Below are 15,726 nucleotides of genomic sequence, written 5' to 3' on the forward strand. Positions count from 1 at the left end.
GTGACGGGGCAGAGCAGCCCCGCTCTGGTACAGCAGGGGTTAACCCTTCCTTCCTAGCAGAGGAAGCCCCGCCCCGGAAGCTCTGCTGGGCATGCTCCAACTGGAGAACAGGTATAAAACCCTGCAGATCAGCTCAGTCTGGGCTGACCACTGGAGAAGGATGCACGCTGCCAGCCCCTGAAGAGGGAGAGCCTGCGCGCGCTAGGAGTCAGCCAAGCTGAGACACTACCTGGGACCCCGAGGAGGACGCCACAGGGGAGAAACAGATCGGAGGACCCCCTGCCCCAGATGAACTGGTATTCACGGTAGGAAGTGACCCGGGGGAACTTTAGAGACAAACAGCGTTAGAACCGTGGTGACGCTCATCGTGTTGTGGGCGGATCCCCGCCGAGCAAGGGGCAAGGAGAGCTTGCCACTAACAGGGCCCTGGGTCGGGGCTCAGTGGAGAGGGCAGGCCTGAGTCCCCCTACCCCCTCACCCCCGAACCGTGAGGGATCTTGGCTGCTAGGTCGTGTTACCCCACTCGTAAGGGGGTTTATATGGACTCTGGCCACTAGGCCACGCAACCCTGCTCGTAGGGGGCGTGTATACAGAGTCTGGCTGCTAGGCTATGCTATTCTGCTCATAAGGGGGTTTATATGGACTCTGGCCGCTAGGCCGTGCTACCCCATTCATAGGGGGTGTATATGGACTCTGGCCGCTAGGCCGTGCTACCCCATTCATAGGGGGTGTATATGGACTCTGGCCGCTAGGCCGTGCTACCCCATTCATAGGGGGTGTATATGGACTCTGGCCGCTAGGCCGTACTACCCCATTCATAGGGGGTGTATATGGACTCTGGCTGCTAGGCCGTTCTACTCCGCTTGTCGGGGGTTTACATGGACTCTGGCCACTAGGCTGTGCTATCCCGCCCGTAAGGGAGGTTATATAGACTCTGACTGCTAGGCCACGCTACTGCACCCAACAGGAGTGACAGTGAAGAGGGAGGCCAAGAGGCCGTCACTGACCGCCCGCAGAGAGGCAGACATAGTGACTCGAGAGTGGTGAGACATCGGCACCCCATCCTACCCCTGCCACAAAGGGGTGCTGTGGTGCCTGACCTGCTACAGTTGTCAACAAGCTTATAAATTACATGTAGAGTCTAAGGTTTTTGCTGTACAGCTAAATTACTGTAATCATACAGTTAATCATTACCATTGTAAAACTTCATCAAAAATCAGTTTTTTGTCTGGGACAATCTCTGTCAGGATATGTCCTGTTTTAATTGACTCACTGAATTATTATAAATGCTCTGGTTTGAAACTACACAAAAATCCATCTGCATTCTGATGGAAAAATATGTTCTTCCCAAGGGCAGGAGAGAACCTTCCTTGGTGAGGTACAGTATCACTAGCAGTGGTGCACTTTTGAATATTGGATTGTAAAAAAATAATTAGGTGCTTAGGCACACAATTCTCTTTGTGCCCCTGGTCCCCAACTCTAACCACTAGACTTTACTGCATCTCATAAGAAAATAAAGGGGCTGATCCTCAGCTGGTATAATTAATTTTGGTGGTAGTATATTGATTTATACCACCTGAGGTTCTGATCCATTTAAAAAAAATTTGTTTTCTGTAAGTCTTGTTTTCTAAATAAAGGACTAAGGGAAAAGGACTGTCTTTCCCAGTGCCTAGCACACTGGGACCCAAGTTTGACCCAGCCACCCCTCCGTCATGGAAGGGTGGCACCTGGCTGCTAGAGGCAGCTAAGCCAAACCCGAGTATCACTGCGATTCAGTATTCCAGGTCGCAATTAGGTGCTGCTGGAATAATAGGTTTGCATGTACCACAGCAAGAATTTTTTGCAAATTGATTTGAAAGTCTGTCTAAATCTGACTTTCTTCACTAAACGTCCTGACATCTCATGTGCAAGGATAGGGGAAAAAATCCATTTTGTTTTCTAAACAGAGAAGGGTCTGCTTATATTGGTAAAATAGCCATGTTTATTTCCCTGCAGTGTTTGTTTTACAGCAACTTAACAAAACCTGTAAACGCTGTTGAGCCAGAGTAACCATTAGCAATGGAAATGATTACTACTACTTCAATGGACCTTTTTTGCGCAATGTTGCCGGCACGCTGTCTCGTGAGTCATAATGACCGGATGGAAATTAATTTGTGTCCTTGCTGTAGGTCTTTTTTTCTTAATATAATCCAGTTTTCCTTTTTTACATTTATCTCCTCAAGTGTCTGCAATGTAATAAGCCAGAGTCACATTTGAAAATTCTCCTATATGTCTTTCCTGTGACCAGCCTATTTGGATGTACAGTGTAATGCAAATTAGTGTGCTAACAGAATGCAGTCAATGGAAAGATTTCCATAGACTTGAGTCAGCTTTGGAAGTGGTATAGTACTTGTAGTGAAATTCATCTCTGCACAGTGCTATCAAAAGGCCTTTGTGAGTTCCATTAAGCACTATTTTGAGGACTTCATAATGCATAAATCTTGTGCTGGTCCTCTGCACAGGGATGAATTTCTTTCTGTAAGTAAAAGAAAACTCTTGGGTGTGTGATTAATGAAAAGATGAAACTGCTGCTTTTTAGATAAGGTAGTTTTGACAGTGTGGCCTAGTGGTTATAGCACAGGACTCGGGTGATCTGGGTTCTATTCCCAGCCTTGGCATGTGGACACCTCACGTGTGTGCACTCAAATAGTCCAGTGGTAGAGGCCATATAAGTACCTGCTCAGGTGGATGTGCTTATATACGTAAGAGCCAAATTCTGTCCTCAGATCTATATATGATTTTGACTATAACTTGTCTGTGAATTGCAAGTACATGCCTAAAGGCAGGTCTTGGCCCTAAAGAAATGCACCAAGGAACATAAACTACATACTGTGCTTCCTGCCTCGGCCAGACCCACAGGAAGTTTCTCATTAATAAAGATACAAGCAAGGAATTCCACACACTTGGAGTCCTAGAGAATTCCTGAAGCCTTCCTTTCTAATGACTTCACTATGGCTCCCACTTGGATGCTTGCTTTCCAGACAATAAGTGCTTATTGAATTGAGTATGAAAAGCTTTCTGGGGGTGATCCTACCCCATACAAGGTCATGGGAAATTGGCCATACACTGGAATAGGAGCAGGACCAAGCCTTGGCTGCCTAACTTGTTCTGATCACTACCAAATCTGCTTGCACTTGTGAGATTTGCTGAATTGACAGCTTTGAAAAACAGAGTACAGTCTGTGTGCAAGTGTCAGAGCGGTATCCGTGTTAGTCTGGATCTGTAAAAGCGACAAAGAGTCCTGTGGCACCTTATAGACTAACAGACGTTTTGGAGCATGAGCTTTTGTGGGTGAATACCCACTTCGTCAGATGCATGCACGAAAGCTTATGCTCCAATACGTCTGTTAAGGTCTGCTATAAGGTGCGACAGGACTCTTTGTCGCTTTTTACAGTCTATGCAAGTTTCCCAACCTGCCCCATCAGCGTGCCTGTACCCTGACCTAGAGGGGCAAACTCTAGGGGTAAGAGAACAGTTCATTCTCCATTAACACCTTGGTGTCATTGCTGACACTGTCCATGAAGATGCCAGTTCTTGAGCTGGTTTATGTGCTGGGGACATCAGTCCACTAGCAAGAGAACTGAGATCACTAATGCAGGAAGGCCACAAATCAGCTGTCAAATGCTAACAACTTTCAGTCATAAAATTTAGGCCAGATCAGAGCCAGGGACCTAGAAGTGAAAAGCATCATATCTCATTATTATCCAGTCTGTCTTTTGGCTTGTCGTAAATATTTTCATACAGTCATTTGAATGGATGTTTGCTCTAATACTGAACTGATTATTTGGAAAAAATTTGATCTTATCCATAGAGTAAAACACAGATGCAGGAATCCTCCAGTGTTTTCCCCAGCAAACACTGAACTATTTTAATTCTTCAGCAAACTTTTTCTTGCTAAGTCATGTAACAGTCACATGTGATGTCATCCAATGTATTAGCCTCTAAGGTAAGGCTAAATGTCGTCTTTAGTGTGTCATCTGCTCTGTTTTAAAAAATTTCAGCACTGTTGTTTGTGTCAACACTGACATCTTCTGGTTGCATATGAAACTTTACTGAAGGAATATTTTTTCTTAAGCAAGGCCAGTATCCCAGATGTAGAAGACAACAGAATTTTGAATAATAAGAAACTATAATTGTTTTATCTAAGCCCTCCAGTATCCCAGTGTCTCGTGTTATTCCAGGAAAATAGAGCTTTGAGTTGAAGAGATTAGTTGGTTTGATATACTTTATTCACTGCTCAAAAGATATTCTCTAGATTTTTAAGGCCTGAGGGGCCCATTTAGGATCATCTTGTCTGACCACCTGTATAACGCAGGCCACAAAACTTCACCAGTTACCCCTGTATTGACCTCAATAACTTGTCTGACTAAAGCATGTCGTCTAGAAAGACATGTTCATACCACAAAAGCATTTCCACAGAATATGATAAAATAGGCCTAGTAGTAGAGTTGGGCAGAGGATGGAAATTCCACTTTGCAAAGGGAGTTGGGGATTTTAAAATTTTGACTTCATTGCAAATTGGAACAAAACCTGAAAATTTTAGAATTCTCCCAGATGGAAAACTCAAATTGTTTTGATTTTTAACTTTTTTTATTCTATTATACTATATTACAAAATAAAAACCATTCAAAATGAAACATCACTTCCAAATGAAAAATTGAAACATTTTTCATTCTGAAAATGTCAACACAGGAGGCTTTGTCATTGTCAGGACTGTTTTGTTTTTTTCTTTCTCCAAAACTGAATTTCTGAGAAACTGACCAATTTCGAGAAGCATGTCAATTTCAATGGAACTGTCCCTTTTCTGCCAGAAAATAGTTCCATCCAGGTTTTTTCTGACCAGCTCTACCTAGCTACTTAATAATCCTCAATATATTTAGCTGAGATCTTGCTCACAGATGAGTCTGTGTCTTGTAGCAAAATGAGGCTCAGGACTAAAACTTCAAAAAAGAAATAGTTAAGGAAGAAGCTACAGGTTTCTGGAGTTACACAAGAACACACACAACTGGCGAGGAGACATGGATAGCCATTGGAGAGGGGGTTCTGTCAGAAAATAGAAGGGGAAAAATTACTCTTTTCACACCCAGCATTTGTAATATATTGCAGCTTGACACACTTAGAGACATGTCAGCCCCTCCTGTGCTCTTACTCCCATCTAGTTACTAAGGAGCAGTGCCCACACATGGGAGGGATTGACAGGTCAGCAGGCCACCCACAGCTCAGATGGCCTCATTGGGTGGGCTCTTTTGATCTGGATGATGGGGAGCAGACGATGAGATGTGCTGAGAGGGGTGGAAGCAATGCTGGCAAACTTCAAATGCTGCTGTCTACAGCTCTGGCTGTAAAAAAAACATTGTGGGGAGAGGATTGATAATGCTGCATTGAGGATATGCTGCCAAATTTGACCCTTTCAGACTTCGAAAGTGGGCGTTTGGGATTCTGAACTCTCTTCCCGCTCGGTCATATAGCCTATAATCATTCCTTTCACTGTAGCATCTTATCTTCCTGGAGTATAGCTACAGTAAATTACTGTCTTTGCTTTGTTTGAAACCACAAAGTTCATGCAAAGGTGAAATGAAGTCTCTCAAATATTTTAGGTAGCACAAAATTAGGGCTTGATCTAAAGCCTATTAAAGTAAATGGAAATGTTCCCATCAACTTCAGTGGGCTTTAGATTGACCCTCTAAAGAGCAAGGAGGATCAGGATAGAAATCCTATAGCACTGTTCACTTTGAAAGCGACTTGTTTCTTAATTTTTTTTTTAAATGTTCAAACTGGGTGCCACAAGTTAGGCTCCAAACTTCTGATTTAGGTGCTTGAAAAGTGACCTGATTTTCTGACGCACTGAGCAGCAACCAATGACTTCGGTGAGAGCTGCTTAATGCTTTTGAAAGTCAGGTCATTTATTTAGGCACCTAAGTTGGAAACTCTTATCCAGTATAGATAGACTAGTATTTTCTTTTTTACTGAACCATCACTCCTCCGGAAACCATGTTAAAGGCTACCCCTTAGCAAGTCTACAGCACAGTTTCTTACCACCATTGTAAGACATACATTCCTTGCCCACTCTAAACTCCCACTGCCATCAGTGGCAATTATGGATGCACAAGGAATGCAGGATTGGGGCGCACGCACTTCAGTGCTCGGCTGCATACGGTGCTAAAACTGGCTTGTAACTGCTTTCAGTCATTGTTACAACCATACGGTGAATATCGCCTAAAGTCATCGTCATCATTTTATGAATTAATACACTCTGTGCAAATACTAATTCATTGTACATTGCAACAAGTTGTAACGTGATTATAGTAACACTGCTACTCCTTCCCATCACCCACTCCCCTTCAGAGCACACCTATTGGTAGCAACAAGTGACTCATGCTTTGGATGTACGCTACCCGTTGCCGCTACATTGGCACTTTGAATTGCCATAGTAATGATAGCTTGTAAAGTCTCTCTAGCTGCACCCCAAGTTACCAAGCAGCCTTTCAGTAAAGAATGAAGAAAATTGACATTTGTCACTCAACAATATTTATAGTGTGAACAAAACAAGATATGACATAATAAATAAAACTCTTACCTTACCAGAGTGCGGTATGCAGCCTGAGAGAGATTAACAGAGAGAACACCCCCCAGTCAAACAAGTTCATTGCAACAATGGATTCACTAAGTGGTACAAAGCTTACACCAGACTAAAAATTATTTACTGAGGCCCCAATCCACCAAAACACTGATGCTTAAAGTTAAGCACCTGCTTGTGAATAGGCTCATAGGAATCAGTTAAGCACATGCTTCAGTGCTTTGCTGGATCAAGCCTCTACCTTGCAGCAAAGGATGGAATTTCCAAAGAAGCCTATGGGAGTTGGGAGCCTATTTTCCTTTGAAAAGCCCAGTCCAGATTATTTTTGCACATTGCAGGGAAATGTGTTTATCTTCTCTCTTAAAACCACACCATGGGAATGGGCATACAGACTAAACCTTTTTTCTGTTCTTGGACTCATGACTTGCAGCATTCCATATCGCATGGGCTAAGGCCGGTAGTTCTTTAAGGAGGAAGGAGGGGTATCTTAATATGGGACTGCATTAGCTATTCAATGTAGGGTTCTTGGGGTTTGGTTTTCCAAGTCTACTAGCATGCTTATGTGGAGTGTCGACAGCTTCTGTGTCTTGAGCTTATACTTCTCGGGCCAGATGCTGACCTCTGTTACACCAGTGTAAATCCAGAATAGGTCCGCTTAAGTCAATGTAGGTATCCTGGATTTACACCAGTGTAAATGAAGTGAAAATCTGGCCCTTCATTCTTAAATCTCAGGGGCTGGGTCTTCACTAAGAGGAAGAAGTGTGCTCTTAACTCGAGTTAACTAACTCAAGGCAGAAACCCTAGTGAAGACAATGCAGTTTGAGGTAAAGATTATAGGGAACCATGTTAACACATATGAAAATTACCTTGTCTTCGCTAGGATTTTACCTTAAGTTAGCTAACCGGAGTTAAAGACGCACCTTTTTTTCTTTCCTCTCCTAGTGAACACAAGGCCTAAGGGCTGGTCTCCACTTAAGTTTTACTGGCATAACTGTATTAGGCTGTGTCTACACATCTCACCTTACAATGGCGCAGCTGTGCTGCTGTAGCCGCTCCATTGTCAGGCGTGCAGTGTAGTCACTCTTTGTTGCCGGGAGAGAGCTCTCCAGCAACAAAATAAAACCAACCCCAACGAGGGGCAGTAGCTTCATCGACGGGAGAGCAGCTCCTGCCAATGGAGCGCTGTCCACATCGGCTCTTTTTGTCATTCAAATGTTTGTCGTTGGAGGGGGGAGGTTTCCACGCCCCACATTGACAAAAGTTTTAACAGTGAAAGTGCAGTGTAGACAAAGCCTTAGTTAGGAGGTATGGGTTTGGTTTGGCTTATTTTTGTGTGTTGTTTTTCCTGACAAAGCTATAGTGGTAAAAGCCCTACTGTAGACACAGGCCTTGGCTACACTTGCAAATTTGCAGCGCTGCAGCAGGGTGTGAAAACACACCCTCTCCAGCGCTGCAAATTGCGGCGCTGCAAAGCACCAGTGTGGTCAAAGCCCCAGCGCTGGGAGCGCGGATCCCAGCGCTGTACGTTATTCCCCACAGGGAGGTGGAGTACGGACAGCGCTGGGAGAGCTCTCTCCCAGCGCTGGCGCTTTGACTACACTTAGCGCTTCAAAGCGCTGCCGCGGCAGCGCTTTGAAGTGCAAGTGTAGCCATAGCCACAGTTATACTGCTGTTCATTACGTGGACTAAGCTACGAGCACTCTGAGACGGTGTGACTGCATCCACAATAGGGTTGTGGTAATCGTGTTGGTTCCAGGATATTAGAGAGACGAGGCGGGTGAGGTAATATCTTTTATTGGTCCAATAAAAAAATATTTCCTCATTCATCTTGTCTCTCCACAATAGGGGACTTTTTGCTGCCTCACTACATGGCTATAGTTAAAGCTACACTACTTTTTATAAGATAAGCCCTAGGTGTTTCAACAATAGATAACAGTGTTGCATGTAAATGAGAGTTTCTCTTTCTCTTACTAACGTGGATTTTAAAAATCCATTAGCTCTTACACAACAGACCAGCACAGCACTTAAACAAGCCGTGGGGGTTTAGTGTTAGTTGGGATACAATACATGTTGATATCTTCCCTCTCTAACTACCTTTTAGAAACAAAATGGCTAGAGCAGATAAACACAAATAACTGTTTACCTGTCACCTGAGTGGTGCAAGCTGACAGATAAAGGTTGTCACTTGCAGCTGAGATTTTTCAAAGCCTCATACGGGATTTGGTTGCTCAGCCCCCATTCATTTTAATGGGAGTTGGTTGTTGACATTTCTTAGACTGAGATATTCAGACTATGTTGCTGTTTGAATAGCTCTTGCCTGCTAAGCTTACCATAACCACCTCTGACTTCTCTAGTTTTCAGCTTGCTTCCTTTGTACATTTTGATAATACATGGTGTATAGTCAAGGGCTGTGCTGTGGGGAGGATAGGGAAAGCCAGGGCATCTGTGAGGTGGACACAGTCAGATTCGGCCTCGTGTCCTTCCCTTCAAGGCTCCTGACAACTATGCCCTTCCCTACTTATCTACCCATGTTGCTTACTGCATCATGCCCTGAATTCTCAGCTCGATCCGTGCTGCTAACCTTGAATACACACTTGTCTGCTTTTTCCACAGCTGTTTCCACACACACTTCCACTTTCTGGGGATGCCACCCCAAAACTCCTCTATAAAGCCACTCCATCAAACGTCGCTTCTGATGCAAGTGGTCAACCACCTAATGAGGGCCAGACGGAGGGACAGTCAGAAGTAAGTGACATTGGTTCATGTATCTTTATTTTAAAATAAACCTTTGAAATGCCTCAGAGCCATCTAGTTATGCATGTTGCTTTCCTATGTGACAACTTGGTCGATTTACCATCTCCTCTTCTCCTGTTGTCACACTGTCTCCTGCTGCATCTTGTTTGAGATAAGCTTGAAAACTCTTTGGGGCACAATCTACAGTGCCAACCAAAGTGGGGCCCTGTCACTGACTGGGACCTCTGGGCACTACTTCAGTACAAGTGATATGTAATAATTACAGGGGAGTTATGCTGCACAGATACCCACTACCCACCCCATTTTCATGACCCTGACCCACTTGCATCCATTATCTGTGGGGGAGCTGTGGCACACACAGGGTGTTGAGTCTACCTAGAGGAAGCTCTCTGCTGCTTGGTCTTGATGCAGCAGATAGCAGCATTTCTGCTGCACATTGAGTGTTGGACACCTACAGAGCATAACCAAGGTTTGCCCCTTTACTTTTGACCAATCCCAGAATGCAGTGTACTTAAAATGAATAGTTCTTCACTGGATATAGAGGGGTAATTGCATGAAGACTGGGGCGGGGGAACCTCACAGTGAAATGTGCTTCTGGTTTGCAATAATATGTATTTTAAGAGGATGACCATAGTTGGACAGTGCTTATAAGAGTGTGCTTGTGCTTATTTTGGGATTTCTTATGAGTGCCAACAGTTTGTTGTTCATGTGCTCGTTTTCCAAAGGAAACTCCTGCAGTTATACCAAAGCACCACTGGAGGGTAGCAAGAATCCGTGTTCTCATTCACATTGGTCAGTTGCGGCAGTTTTTATTGTGCCTAAAACATGATCGGTCCAATTCAGATGTCCTTAGGGGGAGGAAATGGACTGTAATGCTTCATAGGAGATATTGGTCTCTTGAATCAATAAATGACCTTTGAGTCTTTACTCATTCAGAATTCCTGTTAAGAGAGTTTTTTCAGTCCCCCTATCAGCACAACCTTTAGCTCTTCAAACATCTCGCTAGTGTTTGGGACAAGCCCTGCATTTCAGAGTTCAAACTGCTGGATCATCTACCTGATGGCATGTATTACCATATTTGCAGTAGCAATTGTTGTTAATCTACTTGATTTTCTGTGGATGCCAAAGCTTTGAAAATAAAATGAAAGAAATATCTGGGTCTGAGTCTCCACTCCACTCCGTGCAAAGTGGGAGGTAAAAGGTTGGCAATCTTGGCATTTTACAGCCATTTTGTACTCACATTGTTCAGCGTGCAAGACTGTGGAGTATAGGGCCCTATATCTGGAGAAAAGAGATGTAGGACTTCCCAGAAAGCCAGATCAGTTTCCAGAGGCATTGGTCATGGTACACACATGCACATACAGGTAATCCATCTACTATCTTAGTTACTGTGGTAACTGGGGCTATATAAATATTTGAATGCCTCACCATTTTTAACATATTTATCCTCACAACATTCCTGTGAGGTAGGGGAGTGCTAAATCCCTATTTTAAAGACGGGGAAACTCAGGCACAAAATGGACACACAGAAAATCAGTGTGGAGCAGGAAATTGATCCAGGTCTCCCAGTTCCCAAGCTCTAAACCTCTAGATATCCCAGCAATAGTTGATCCATAAAAAGATAGACACAGACCCTTCTCCGCTGAGGCAGAGTTGCTTCAGCAACCATGGAGCCTCACTGCTTCCCAAACTAGGGCAAAGCTACCAGCGGTAACATTCTTCTAATCTTTCTACAGATTCTTTCTGTACATCTGGTCACTTTTCCACCCTCCTGTGGAGTCAGAACATTAAAGGACCCAAAACTCTCTTCACCACAGAGCCAGTAATATGAGTCCCCTCCGAGCAGTGACTTTTGTTTGGTTTCTTTTGTAGCAGCAATTCTCAAATTGTGCTCCAGAGAGCATTGGGTGCTGACCCCGCCTTTACTGCTGATTTTACAGGCTCAGAGTCTGGATGTCTGAAGAAGCAGTGTCTGCGAGGAGAGGAGCAACTTTAGTAGAGATGGAAAGATGGTCTTGTAGTGCCAACACTGGATTGGGTCTTGTGAGGTCTGGGATTGATTCCTAGCTGTGTCACACTTCCTGTGTGCCCTTAGTCTGCTCCAGCTTCCTCCCCTGTCAGAAAAGGGAAGAATAGTTCCCTGCCCCACACGAATGTTGTGAGGATGAATTCATTAATGTCTTAGGAACTTGGATAGCACAGTGATAGGGACCACACAAATAATTGGATAGCATTCTCTAGGTGATGCTGCAGCCATATAAGGTAGAGGAGTCCATAACTGCCAGCAGGAACAGACTAGGGGTTGGCATTACTGCAGAAGGATTGTCCCAACCTCCCTGATCACACACAAAAACCCTCCAACCCTGGCTTAAGGGTGCTCTAAGCCTGGGCTAGCTGGCAGGGTTGAGGGTATAGGCTTGAGTTTGGGTTTCCTTCAGGCTTATCAAGCCAAAGTGCTGTTAGTCCTTCAAACTTATCCCATATTTCTTGCTGGGCTGTACTTTCTAGCCTACCTCCTCCCTTCTGCTCTTTTTGCTGCACTTCCACACCATTTGAACAAAGATGCTGCCCAAGAAATCTTTCTATGCTGCCAGTTGGCCAGAAGCTGATACCAGCCTTCTGGTAAAACTGTGGTGTGACAACAATAAAACCCATAATGACACCTTTATGTTTAGTGGTCAGGAAAGAAACGGAGAGGCAGAAATCAGCTGGGTGCACTACAAATTACTCTGTGGCTAGCAGACTGAATTCTTTCATGACATTCTCATTAAAAGTTCTTGCTGCCAAATGTTGTTTCCTATGATCTCCAGAACTGTCTGCATTAATGGGCATATCTATGCTGCCCCCCTACCCTCCAAAAGCCACAGTCAGTCTCAGAGCCTTGGTCTCAGTGGGGTGGGGGGAAAGCTCAGGCTCTGAGAACCTCTTCCCTCACTGGGTTTCAAAGCCTGCCCTGCCCCCAACCCCAGCAGCTGGAATATCTACACTACTATTTTCAGCTCCGTAGCATGAGCCTCAGTCAGTTCACAGGGGCTCTGACATTTGCTGCCACTGGGGTTTTTTTTCCTTGATTGGTTGGTTTTGCAGCATAGATATATCCAATAATGAGTAACTCCACTGGGGAGATATTTACAAAAAGTCTTGTTCTCATGTCACTGCCACAGATGGCAGCTCCATGCTAGGAGAAGGGGGAGAGCACAAGAGCACCCTGCAAATGAATTCAGAGAGCAGCCATTTTAATACACTGCTAAGAACCATGGGATATCCCACCAGAGCCCTGTCCTAACATGTGGGCGAGTGGAGCATCACTGTGGACACGGGTCTGGCACAGGGAGGGCTTTGCAGTGGAGATGCTCTATGCAGGCTAGGCTAGCCCAGGCTAGCTCTGCAGTGAAGACACACCCTAGATTTTTTTTCTTTTAATGGAAAACAAGCCCTTAAATTGCTGCTGGGTAGGAGTCAAGAGCGTCCTCGATAAAGTTGTTTGGAAGGGGGAGGGCAAAGAGGAGCAGAGGATGGGCAAAAGAGTTGGGGGAGACTGGGCTAGACAGATGCAAGGGAGTGGCAGCTAAAATGAAGAGAAACAGGAGACAGTGGGATTTGGAAAGGGAAATAGTTTGATTTTTAAAGCTTAGTAAGTGTTCACTCACCCATGAGATCAGAGACAGGCTTTGATTTCAATGTTAACCACAAATGTACAAATTCACTCAGTGCTAAGACTGTCGGAGGGGATGTGAGATCATGGCTGGGATGATGGGTGGGGAAGGGGCCATGGGACGCTCATGCTCTCTAAAGAATCTGCCATCCACACACACACAACCTTGGAGAGGCCTATTTATAGTTAAAGAAATGATTTTCAGGGACGAGGGGAGCTGGCCAATTGTGTTGGGCATGCAATTCTCAGACTATGATGTTGCTGCTCACCCTCCTCTCCCTGCCCCTGAAAACTTAATCAGGGTCTCTGCCCAGATGATGGTACTAGCCATTTCCCCAAGCAGCTTCCTAGAATCCAGAGTTGCAGAGGATGTCTCTCTGGTTCCCTCCAGCACCAAGTGTGGCATTGGTTCTGCTTTAGAAATGTGCATCTCTGTATTTCCCAGTCCTCTTTATTCCCCTCTGACTGCAGAGCTCTTACTGGCTTTGTATCATTAGTGCTTTTATCTTTTAGAGCAACATTCCTTATGGAGTACTGAGGACTCTGTTGGAATTGCAAGCTGTCACTTTAAGAGTATTAGGAATGGGGTACAGCTTCTGATCCTTTTTGCTGGCCGGGGGGCTCTGTGGCAAAGCATGCAATTACCAGAGTCAGGCTGGAAAGAGCAGGCTCAAAGCAAAGTGGGGTGACTTGTGCCTCCCTGCCTTATGGAGCAACCTGTTCTTCGAGGAGTGTCCCTGTGGATGCTCCACTTTAGGTGATCATGCGCCCTGCGCTGCTAGTCAGAGAATTTTGACAGCAGTACCTGGTCAGGCTGTGCTTGCCTTCTCCCCGTCTCACGCCTGTGTCAGCAGTTGACTAGCCCTGTGCACCCACCCCGCCCCCCAGTTCCCTCTCTATCGCCCTTAGTTCAAGTCGGAGCTCCAGCAGAGCGCTCACCTGTTTACCTCAGAATTAGTTTAGCTAGATTAGTCATGTAGTTTAGAGTAGGTAGGTTAGCTGAGTGAGCCCTTTTACTTTTTCTTCTTTTTCTCCCCCTTAAAAAAATCTTTTATTTCATCCCCTTAAGTGATGTTGTTTTCCCTCAAGTATCAGAGGGGTAGACGTGTTAGTCTGTATCCACAAAAACAACATGGAGTCTGATGGTACCTTAAAGACTAACAGATTTATTTGGGCATAAGCTTTCATGGGTAAAAAACTCACTTCTTCAGATGCATGGAGTGAAAATTACAGATACAGGCATGAATATATATTGGCACATGAAGAGAAGGGAGTTACCCTACAAGTGGAGACAAGGCCAATTCAGTCAGGGTGGATGTGGTCCACTCCCAGTAATTGATGAGGAGGTGTCAATACCAAGAGAGGGAAAACTGCTTTTGTAGTGAGCCAGCCACCCCCAGTCCCTATTCAAGCCCAAATTGATGGTGTTAAGTTTCCAAATGAATTGTAGCTCTGCAGTTTCTCTTTGAAGTCTGTTTTTTGAAGTTTTTTGTTGAAGGATGGCTACTTTTAAATCTCTTATTGAATGTCCAGGGAGATTGAAGTGTTCTCCTACTGACTTTTGTATGTTACCATTCCTGATGTCTGATTTGTGTCCATTTTTCCTTTTACGTAGAGACTGTCCAGTTTGGCCAATGTACATGGCAGAGGGGCATTGCTGGCACATAATGGCATATATCACATTAGTAGATGTGCAGGTGAATGAGCCCCTGATGGTGTGGCTGGGTCCTATGATGGTGTCACTAGAGTAGATATGGGGACAGAGAAGGCAAAGGAGTTTGTTACAGGTTGCTTTCTTCTTTGTTACAGGTTTGCTACAGTTGTTACAGTTTAATTAATTAATTCAGCACTCATTGAACCTGCCAAGAACATATGGCTGACCCCCGCTACCATCCCGCCCACATCTAAGAAAGCAGACAAAAAATACTACATCCCTCCAAAAGAGATGGACTTTCTTTTCACACACCCTTAGCCAAATTCATTGGTAGTTAATGCAGTTAACAAAAAGGACAAACAACATTCCTCCAGAACCACCCCTTCTGATAAGGAGTGGAAATGAGTAGACTTACTCGGCCACAACGCCTACATATCAGCAACACTTCACTTCCGAACCGCCAACTATGAAGCCTTTATGGCAAAATATGACTACGTAAACTATTCCAAATTTTCTGACTTTGACTGCATACCAGAGGACGTCGCTCATTTCTGAGGTTCATCTCTTGGCTAGGACCGCCCTCCAGGCATCTTTGGACTCTGCTGACACAGTGGCAAGGACCATCGCTAACGCCATAGTAATGCACCGAGCCTCTTGGCTTCACCTGTCAGGATTCCCCAAGGAAGTCCAAGCCATGGTAGAGGACCTTACGTTCAAGGGTCCAAAACTTCTCCAGCAAGATTGAGTCACTCCACTCGTTGAAAGACTCGAGGGCCACTCTCAGATCACTTGGCGTTTATACGCCTGCAACAAAATGCAAACAAGGCAGGTATTATACATTACAGCGATCCAGACAAATCCCCCACATGCAGCAACCAAGACAGTAGGCTATCTAGAGACGTAGACAGAGCCCAGACATGGCCCAAACTCCTCCCAATGCACCATCTCTCAACAATCAATATCCAAATAGCAGAACTGAAGGTTGGTTGAGAGCTTGTCAGACCTCCCCCATCTATTGCTGCAAACATTACATCCCACCAATCATTC

General features: G+C 44.8%; 1 long non-coding RNA gene across 4 annotated transcripts; it reads left to right on the forward strand.

The window, feature by feature from the left end:
• Positions 1 to 158: 158 nt before the first annotated feature.
• LOC120408370 lies at positions 159 to 15,203 on the forward strand. 4 transcript variants are annotated; one of them, XR_005600643.1, is made up of 3 exons: positions 159 to 305; positions 9,230 to 9,361; positions 14,835 to 15,203. It is a non-coding gene; the product is annotated as an uncharacterized LOC120408370 (long non-coding RNA). The 4 variants fall into 4 exon arrangements; XR_005600645.1 differs by lacking the exon at positions 14,835 to 15,203 and adding an exon at positions 11,311 to 11,646; XR_005600644.1 differs by lacking the exon at positions 14,835 to 15,203 and adding an exon at positions 11,107 to 11,242.
• Positions 15,204 to 15,726: the final 523 nt, after the last annotated feature.

This window comes from Mauremys reevesii, linkage group 6 (genome assembly GCF_016161935.1).
Source record: "Mauremys reevesii isolate NIE-2019 linkage group 6, ASM1616193v1, whole genome shotgun sequence".
Classification (NCBI taxonomy): domain Eukaryota; kingdom Metazoa; phylum Chordata; order Testudines; family Geoemydidae; genus Mauremys; species Mauremys reevesii.